Genomic DNA, 10,591 nt, shown 5'->3' on the forward strand with positions numbered 1-10,591 from the left:
AAAAAGTAGGGTTCTGGGTTTTTTTTTTGTTTTTTTACTATCACTGTTCTGGAAATGGGTATGACATTGAAACCTCCACAATAGTGAGGGTTAGGTTATTGCCTAGCAGACCCAGACATTTTCTGCTTATATAGGTCAAGTAGCCCTTTAAGAGGCTACTCAACATTCCCAGGTCATAAGTATTTATTTCATTTCTAGACATTTAGCATGAAGAACTAACTCTTTCCTTTCACAAATATCCTGCTGGGCTACCCATTTGTCACACCTTATCAGGAGCCTTCCCTGGTGGCTCAGGTGGTAAAGTGTCTGCCTACAATGCAGAAGACCCAGGTTCGATCCCTGGGTCAGGAAGATGCTCTGGAGAAGGAAAAAGCAACCCACTCCAGTACTTTTGCCTGGAAAATCCCATGGATGGAGGAGCGTGGTGGGCTACAGTCCATGGGGTCGCAAAGAGTCAGACATGACTGAGCAACTTCACTTCACATCAGAAGCCAGAGATCAAGAGAGTTATGTGTTCCATAACTCTCAGTCCAAAAAGTAGAAGGGTAGAGAAAGTGGTGGAGAAGGCAATGGCACCCCACTCCAGTACTCTTGCCTGGAAAATCCCATGGACGGAGGAGCCTGGTAGGCTGTAGTCCATGGGGTCGCTAAGAGTCGGACACGACTGAGCAACTTCACTTTCACTTCTCACTTTCACGCATTGGAGAAGGAAATGGCAACCCACTCCAGTGTTCTTGCCTGGAGAATCCCAGGGATGGGGAAGCCTGGTGGGCTACCGTCTATGGGGTCGCACAGAGTCGGACACGACTGAAGCGACTTAGCAGCAGCAGCAGCAGAGAAAGTGGAGAGTGAATCTGGAGTAGTAAATAAGAAAATTTTAAGCTCACCAACTCTCACCATCAAATCCATCATCAACGCCCACTAAATTCGCCTTTTAATATCTCCCTACTTCTCCCCTTTACCACTGACACCCTCCAAGTCAGATGGTTTCATCAATTTTCCCTGACACCACTGTAATAATTTCCTAACCAGTCAACTTGTGGTCAACCACACTTCCCCACCTCCACATGACAGTCAACTTTTAAAATTGAAATATGTCTCATTCATCCCATTTCCAAAGCACTCATGTCTTTCTGCTGCTCTGAAGATAAACTCCTCAATCCGTGGCTTCCTACCTACAGCTCAGCTTTAGCTGAAACCTTGCTTCCCACATCTGAAATTTTTACCGTAGCCACATTGGCCTCACTCTGGTCGTTGATGTTCTCGTGTTCCTGTCTTTTTTCAGGCATTTGGATGCATTGTTTTCTCCACCCCCTCTGTTCTTTCTCCCTTTTCAGCAATTCAGTTTCCATTCCCTCTTTGGATGGTAAGTGTTCCTTTCTGAGTTGTCAGATTATGTAGACATCCACTATTGTTTTTTGCCTCCCTACACTCTTTACTGTCTTTTCTGTGTCCCGCGGAAGGTTCCAGGAACTACATTGCTCAGAATCACCTTTCCCGTGTGATTCTTGGTGAGAGTTGGCTAAGGAGTAGTGCTTTCAAGAGAGTTGGAAGTCAAAAGAGGGAGCTCTTTATTCTCTGAAATCGAATGCAGGGAGATCAAACAGCAAAGACAGAGCTTGGCTTTGATGCCTTTTGGAAACTATCAGTAGCTTCTGAAGACGTTATGAGAGAGAACGGAGATGTGTAGATGAGTAATTATGTGTGTTCATGGAAGCTAAGGGTCCAAGTGGAAAGAACATCATAGAATATAGGTTCTAGAACATACTCTGTCACTGACCAAGTGACCCTAGATAAATTTTTTGAAGAGTTTTTATTCTCTCATTTTCAAAGAGGTTTTTTTTTTTTTTTTTTTTTCTTAGCCATGAGTAGGAAAAACTACGGCACATGTGAAGTTGCTATAACGTGAGTGATACTCAGTCTACCTCAGTTCCCTTAGCTGTGGTAGAAGGGTCCATTCTGCTTTTGAGCCCCTAGGCTGACATCTCGTAATGATTCCAGGAGATTTCTGGATAAGAATTTGTTTAATGAGGTAATTGCCTAGTGGTCCAGTAGTTATGACTCTATGGTGTCACTGCTTAGGGTCTAGGTTTGATACCTGGTCTGGAACTGAATTCCTGCTTTATGAAGTTTGTTCAGGCTTACATAAATTGACGTTTTTACCACTTTAAAGCTTATTTAAACTAGATGAGTCTGTCACTCTAGTTTTGAAACCAAACTTCCCTAAACTCAGGACATTCATGGTTTAAAAATATTACTTAAAAATGAGCTCACATTCATTTTTTTCTTAACTGGCATTTTGTGTCTCCTTAATAAGACACGAGTCATGAGGAAGGGGTGATTTGCTAATATTGCTTGAGGGTAACCGGTCACTAGGATTTTGTGCATACTTTATCCTCCGCACCCCCACTATCTACCACCTCCCTAACTATCCAAGGAATCCATGACTTTTAGGGCCTGGCACACACTTCATTGATTTGTCGTATGTCTTTTGTTGAAAACTGGAGTTGGTCAAGACAGGTTTAGGAACTGAGGTAAATGGGCATATGGGTATGAAATTTTATGATTCCCTGGCTAGGAGTTGGGCTGTGTTTAATACTTGCTGGAGCTAAGCTGTCAGAGGCTAAAATTTCTTCCAGTGTCCTTGTTTTTTGTCTCCTCTAGTTTTGGGATTTCCCTACAAACTTCCCTGAAAAAAGAGAACTTTTCAGGGCCGGTCAGCTGTGAAAGTAAAAAAGTGACAGTGTTAGTCACTCAGTCGTGTCCGACTCTGTGAGACTCCATGTACTGTAGCCCACCAGGCTCCTCTGTCCTTGGGATTTCCCAGGCAAGGATACTGGGCTGCGTTGTTGTCATTCCCTTCTCGCTGGAAGCCACCAGGGAAGCCCTTTGCCCTGGAGAAGAAGCCTTTATTATGGAGAATGCTTGGGGGCATTCTAAAATGGTTTCTTTCCCCTCCCTCTGCCACAGGCACCAGGTGGTTTTTCTTGGCTCTTCCCTATGAGAACCTGGTGGGGTTCCTGAGCATAAAGCCCCCAAAGACTGCAGCCCCAGGAGTTTCACTCTCACATTGGCCCTCCCTCAGCTCTCCAGCCATTCGTTCAAATTACCATTTACAGGTTCTTGCCAGTTTCTGATTCTAGCAGCTTCTGCTCCAGGGAAGCTAAACCCAGCTGTGAGTTCTTTCGGTTCCCTCTCTAAAGTTTGTCCTGAGACCTCAAGGCTCTGCTGTCTGCAGGAAACGTCATTGATTTTCAGTTTATTCAGGTTATTTTTTTCTTATTGTAGGGACATCTGAGCTCTTTAGATATCTGCCCTTTCTTTTAAAAACTGTATGGTTTTTAAAACAGTATGGTAGAAGTGCATTGTGTCTCCAAGGGAAATAAGTATTTTAGTCCCTTTATCTCACTGAGTGTTGATATTTTATTATAATTGTATGTTAAAACATAGAAACATAAATTTAGACCTAAATTCCATAGGTCTATAGGTCTATGGTTCTTAACCAATTTTTGGTTACAAATATATTTTATAGATATAATGCATTTGTAAATTACATTAAACCCTACAAAAATACTAAAACTTTAATCAGCTGTATCACTTTAGGATCATGTGATTGAACCAGAACAATTTTGATAGGCTTCACAGAAGGAAGATATAGTTGGTTCTGATGCTGTACTTGTCTGTTTATGTATTTTAACTTCAATAATACTTCTGCAGAAAAGTTCTGTTCAATATAGACTTATATAAAATGATACAGTTACCATAAAAATTCTTCCTTTTTCCTACTGATGATCATCAAACAAAAGCTCTATTAGCATGTAATTTTTCAATATTGATTTTGATGAGGTTCTTTTGATAATTATTTAAGGCATTATATTCACATGGAGAGATGTGTCCAATGTAATGTTATTAAAACTTTTAATTATTAAAAGAATAAGTAGATAGTAAACATTACTATCTAATTATTATTTTGAGTCAAGAATAGGAAAAATGTTATCTTTGTGCAAATTTATCACATAAATATATGGTATCGTGTACCTTATAACTAATGACCTGTTACAGTATTAGACATTCAAATGTATCACTTTATGAATATAAAGTATGTCTTCCTTTGAATTCAGCTTGCATTCCTCTAACACAAAGAACTCTATGGGACTCAAGTAAGTTTTTTCAACCCATTTATTTAATTTTGAAACTTTATTTGAACATTAGGCATAATGTTATAATAGTCTTTGTGCTAGACATATATTCCATAAGCAACAAAAATGAAGTCAAAGAATCGCATGGCAGTAACTGATGAGAAGGCAGCTATTCTGATGATCTGGACTTTGTCCATGTTTGTAGTTTGTTTTCAAAATAACATTTGTCATGAAGGTGACTGATAATGCATACACTGGTCTCAGACTGAGATAAATGTATATTTTTGCTGAGTTTTGAAATCAGGTTAATTGGGTGTGACTACCAGCTCTGATGACTTTATATCTCTATGATCTTGACAAGTTTACTCAATGTCTAAGTTTCAGTGTCTTAACCAGGAAAATGACCTGACAAGGTTGCTGTGAATTCAAATGACTCAGTGGATGTAAAGATCCATTCCCTCCCCTCTTTTCTTTCAGTGAACCATTAGTTTGACCTAAACATTTTCTCCATGTTCCCTGGTAAGGTATCTTACATATACTGCTAAGTCACTTCAGTCATGTCCGACACTGTGACCCCACAGACGGCAGCCCACCAGGCTCCCTCGTCCCTGTGATTCTCCAGGCAAGAACACTGGAGAGGGTTGCCATTTCCTTCTCCAATGCATGAAAGTGAAAAGTGAAAGTAAAATCGCTCAGTCGTATCCAATTCTTAGCGACCCCATGGACGCCATCTTACATATATTAAGCCCTAATAGATAATATCATGGAATATAATATATTATGTGATACCCTGTACACACTTGCAGAGATTTTTTTGTTTTAAATGAATGACTAGATTGACTGAAGAATGTGGAAATATCAAATAGAAAAGTGGTTACTATTGCTAAAGTAGAGATGTATACCAAACAATATTAATAGAGACATCCTAGAAATATAGCCCACTTTAAAATAAATGAATCTTATTAGGAAGAATTTTAGAAAGTTGGTGTCTTAGATTGTTTTTTACTGAGTCTGACTTCTCTGATCACATAGTACTGACAGGGGTATCCAAATTTAGCAATAGACTAAGGAATTCTTAAACTCTAGACTTTTTTTAAAGACCTCAAAAGGACCATAGTCTATAATAAGATGTATATAGAAGCAGTCCCTTCATGGGTCACAGCCTTGTGAATAAGGGGCTTACTCAATGAATCTATGAGCCATGTCACACAGGGCTGGACACTCAAGGCAAGTCTGGCTTTGTCTCTTGTGGGGCCACTTCTCCTTTCTCCTTGGTCCTGATGTGGACAGGGTTTGTTTGTTTCAAGTAGGGATAGGCTGACAAGATTGCCCTTCACCCCTCGGAGACACTCTGTCCCGATCCCTTACGTAGGAGTCTCATCTCACATTCTGGCACTCATCTCACAAGCTAGCAAAATAATGCTCGAAATTCTCCAAGTTAGGCTTCAGCAGTACGTGAACTGAGAACTTCCAGGTGTTCAAGCTGGATTTAGGAAAGACAGAGGAACCAGATATCAAATTGCCAACATCCATTGGATCATAGAAAAAGCAAGAGAATTCCAGAAGAACATCGGCATTATTGACTGTGCTAAGACCTTTGACTGTGTGGCTCACAACAGGGTGGAAAATTCTAGAAGAATTCTGTGTGGAAAATTCTTGAAGACATGGAAATACCAGACCATCTTACCTACTTCCTGAGAAATCTGTATGTAGGTCAAGAAGCAACAGTCAGAACCAGACATGGAACAACAGACTAGTTCAAAATTGGGAAAGGAGTACATCAAGGCTGTGCATTGTCACCTTGCTTATTTAACTTAAATGTAGAGTACATTGTGCAAAATGCTGGACTGGATGAAGCACAAGCTGGAATCAAGAAAAATTATCAATAACCTCAGATATGCAGATGACACCACCCTTATGGCAGAAAGTGAAGAGGAACTAATGAGCCTCTTGATGAAAATGAAAGAGGAGAGTGAAAAAGTTGGCTTAAAACTCAACATTCAAAAAAAGTTCATGGCATCTGGTCCTATTACTTCATGGCAAATAGATGGAGAAATAAAGGAAACAGTGACAGAATTTATTTTCTTGGGCTCCAAAATCACTGTGGATGGTGACTTCAGCCATGAAATTAAAAGATGTTTGCTCCTTGAAGAAAAGCTATGACCAACCTAGACAGCAAGGTCCATCTAGTCAAAGCTATGGTTTTTCCAGTAGTCATGTATGGATGTGAGAGTCGGACCATAAAGAAACCTGAACACCAAAGAATTGATGGTTTTAGACTGTGGTGTTGGAGAAGACTCTTGAGAGTCCCTTTGATTGCAAGGAGATCAAATCAGTTGATCCTAAAGGAAGTCAGTCCTGAATATTCATTGGAAGGACTGATGCTGAAGCTAAAGCTCCAATACTTTGGCCACCTGATGTGAAGAACGGACTCATTGGAAAAGACCCAGATGCTGGGAAAGATTGAGGGCAGGAGGAGAACAGGATGAGAAGAGATGAGATAGTTGGATGGCATCACCGACTTGATGGACATGAGTTTGAGTAAGCTCCTGGAGTTGGTGATGGACAAGGAAGCCTGGTGTCATGCAGTCAATGGGGTCTCAAAGAGTTGGACATGACTAAGCGACTGAACTGACACAGGGCTACTTAAGATGATGGGTCCTGGTGAAGAGTCCTAACAAAACATGGTCCACAGAAGGAGGACATGGCAACCCACTCCAGTATTCCCTAGAGAACCCAATGGATGAACAGTGTGAAAAGACACAAAGATATGACTACAGAAGATGAAGCACCCCGGTTAGAAGGTGTCCAATATGCTGCTGGGTAAGAGTGGAGGGCAATTATTGATAGCTTCAGATAGAATGAAGCAGCTTGGCCAAAGGAGAAATGACACTCAATTGTGAATGTTTCTAGTGGTGAAAGTAAAATCCCTTGCTGTCAAGAACAGTATTGTATAAGAACCTGGAGTGTTAGGTCCTTGAATCAAGGTAAATTTGATGTGGTCAAGCAGGAGATGTCAATATTGAGCATTGGCATCGTAGGAATCAGTGAACTAAAATGGATGGAATGGATTAATTTAACTCAGATGACCATTATATCTACTACTGTGGACAAGAATTCCTTAGAAGAAATGGAGTAGTCCTCATAGTCTACAAGAGAGTCCAAAATTCAGTACTTGGGTGCAATCTCAAAAATGACAAAATGATCTTGGTTCATTTCCAAGGCAAACCATTCAACATACAGTAATCCAAGTCAATGCCCCAACCACTAATACCAAAGAAACTGAAGTTGACTGGTTCTTTGAAGATCTACAAGACCTTCTAGAACTAACACCAAGAAAAAATGTTCTTTTTCTCATAGAGATTAGAATGCAAAAGCAGGAAGTCAAGAGATACCTAGAATAACAGGCAAATTTGGCCTTTGAATACAAAATGAAACAGGGCAAAGGCTAACAGAGTTTTGTCAAGAGAACACACTGGTCATAGCAAACAGCCTTTTCCAGTGACACAAGAAATGACTCCATATATGGGCATCACCAAATGGTCAATACCAAAATCAGATTTATTATGTTCTTTGCAGCCAATTATGGATAAGCTCTATACAGTAAGCAGAAACAAGACCTGAAACTAACTGTGGCTCAGATAATCAGCTCCTTATTGCAAATTCAGACTTGAAGAAAGTGGGGAAAACCACTAGGCTATTCAGGTATGACCTAAATCAAATCCCCTATGATTATACAGTGAAGGTGATGAATAGCTTTAAGAATTAGACCTGGTAGACAGAGTGCCTGAACAGAAGTTTGTAATATTGTGTAGGAGGCAGTGACCAAAACCATCCCAGGGAAAAGAAACACAAGAAGACAAAGCTGTTGTCTGAGAAAGCTTTATAAATAGCTGAGGAAAGAAGAGAAGTGAAAAGCAAGAGAGAAGAGAAAAATAAACCCAACTGAATGCCAAGTTCCAGAAAAATAGCAAGGAGAGATAAGTAGGCCTTCTTAAATGAACAATGCAAAGAAATAGAGGAAAACAATAGAATGAGAAAAGACTTGAGAGCTCTTTAAAAAAATTGGAGATACCAAGGGCATATTTCATGCAAAGAAGGACATGATGAAGGAGAGAAACAGTAAGGACCTAACAGAAAAAGAAGAGATTAAGAATAGGTAGCAAGAATACACAGAAGAAATAAGCAAAAGGTCTTAATGACCTGGATAACCACAATGGTGTTGTCACTAACCAGAGCCAGACATCCTGGAGTGTAAAGTCAAGTGGACCTTAGGAAGCATTACTATGAACAAAGCTGGTGAGAGTGATAGAATTCCAGCTGAGCTATTTCAAATCCTCAAAGATGATGCTGTTAGAGTACTGCTCTCAATATGCCAGCAACTTTGGAAACTCAGCAGTGGCCACAGGACTGGAAAAGATCAGTTCTCATTCTAATCCCAAAGAAGGGCAATGTCAAAGAATGTACAAACTACACTGCAATTGTGCTCATTTCACATGCTAGCAAAGTTATGGTCAGAATCCTTCAAGCTAGGCTTCAGCAGTTTGTGAACTGAGAACTTCCAGACGTACAAGCTGCATTTAGTAAAAGACAAAGAACCAGAGATCAAATTGCCAGCATCTGAAATTTATAGAGAGATTATAGAGAAAGCAAGAGAATTCTAGAAAAACATCTACTTCTGCTTCATTTACTGCACTAAACCTTTGGCTGTGTGGATCAGAACAAACTGTGATCTTAAAATTCTTAGAGATGGAAATACCAGACTACCTTACCTGTCTCCTAAGAAACCTGTATGCAGGGCAAGAAAGCAACAGTTAGAACTGGATATGGAACAACAGACTTGTTCAAAATTGGGAAAGGAGTATGTCAAGGCTGCATGTTGTCACCATGCATGTTTAACATATTCTGTTTACATCATGTGAAATGCCAAGCTAGATGAATCACATTGCTGGAATCAAGATTTCTGGGAGAAAATATCAACAACTTCAGATATGCAGATAATACCACCTTATGGCAGAAAGTGAAGAGGAACTAAAGAGCCTCTTGATGAGGATGAAAGAAGAGAGTGAAAAGGCTGACTTGAAACTCAGCATTCAAAAAACTAAGATCACGACATCCGGTCCTACTACTTCATGGAAGATAGAAAAGGAAAAAGGTGGAAACATGACAGCTTTTATTTTCTTGGGCTCCAAAATCACTGTGGACAGTGACTGAAACCGTGAAATTAAAAGATGCTTGCTCCTTGGAAGGAAAGCTATGGCAAACTGAAACAACATACTAAAAAACCAGAGACATCAGTTTGCCAACAAAGGTTTGTATAGTGAAAGCTATGGTTTTTCCAGTAGTCCTGTACAAACATGAGAGTTGGACCATAAAGAAAAGCTGAGCACCAAAAGAATTGATGCTTTCAAACTGTGGTGCTGGAGCAGACTCTTGAGAGTCATTGGACAGCAAGGAGATCCAACCAGTCCTTCCTAAAGAAATCAACCCTGAATATTCGTTCTTCCTGATTGGATATTCAGTTCTCCTGATTGGAAGAACTAATGTGAGCTGATAACTCCAATACTTTGACTGAAACTCCAATATTTTCCAATGAGTTTGGAAAATACCGTGATGCTGGGAAGATTGAAGACAAAAGGAGAAGGGGGGTGGCAGAGGATGAGATGGTTAGATAGCATCACTGACTTAATGGGCATGAATTTGAGCAAACTCCAGGAGATAGTAGAGGAAAGAACAGCCTGGTTTGCTTCAGTCCATGGGATTGCAAAGAGTTGGACATGACTTAACGACTGGACAACAAAAACATGTAGAAGCAGATAAAAAGAAAATACAGTGAGTTCTGATGTTAGTATCCAGGTCTTCTCCTAGAATCTGGTGACCAAGTGTGGTCACAGAGTAGCCTTCATGTTGGTCTAGCCTGGGTTGACGTCTGCGATCCTATTCTTGGCTCAAGCTGCCTGGCCAGCATTTGTGCTTCCAGCTTCATTGCCTGTTACTATTGCTGTTACACTGCTACTTTCTTTTCTGCTTTCTTTTTTCAAGCACTGTGCACTATTCCTGGGTTCTCTCTACTAGGGGTAGTGTTCTGTGGTGCCAGTGGGCATGGCAAGGACATTTGGACCATCTCTTGATAGAAAGTAGGATCCCTCCCTCTTTGAGCGCCATGAAGTGCCCATGAAATATAAACTAAACACTTTTCCCCAAAGATTCAAATCTAAAAATTAGCTCATTAGTATATTTTTTTACATGTCTTATTGGAACTGGAATGTGATTAAATAAATGAGATTAAAAAATATGTAAAACTCTGACAGGTATGGAAGATGAAAGTCATTCCTTTGTTCTGATCCCATGCCCGAGACCCCTTTCTTCTATTATACTTCTCAGGAAATAAATAACTTTTTAGATGCTCAAAGGGATCTACAGAAATTGCTAACATCACTATAGACAGAGCT

At 40.1% G+C, this 10,591-nt stretch overlaps 1 non-coding gene across 1 annotated transcript; it reads left to right on the forward strand.

The window, feature by feature from the left end:
• The first annotated feature begins 279 nt into the window (after positions 1–279).
• Positions 280–352, forward strand: TRNAC-ACA. The gene has a single exon. It is a non-coding gene; the product is annotated as a tRNA-Cys (tRNA).
• The last annotated feature ends 10,239 nt before the right edge of the window (positions 353–10,591 follow it).

The sequence above is a fragment of the Bos indicus x Bos taurus genome, unplaced genomic scaffold, assembly GCF_003369695.1.
Source record: "Bos indicus x Bos taurus breed Angus x Brahman F1 hybrid unplaced genomic scaffold, Bos_hybrid_MaternalHap_v2.0 tig00000747_arrow_arrow_obj, whole genome shotgun sequence".
NCBI classification, from domain to species: domain Eukaryota; kingdom Metazoa; phylum Chordata; class Mammalia; order Artiodactyla; family Bovidae; genus Bos; species Bos indicus x Bos taurus.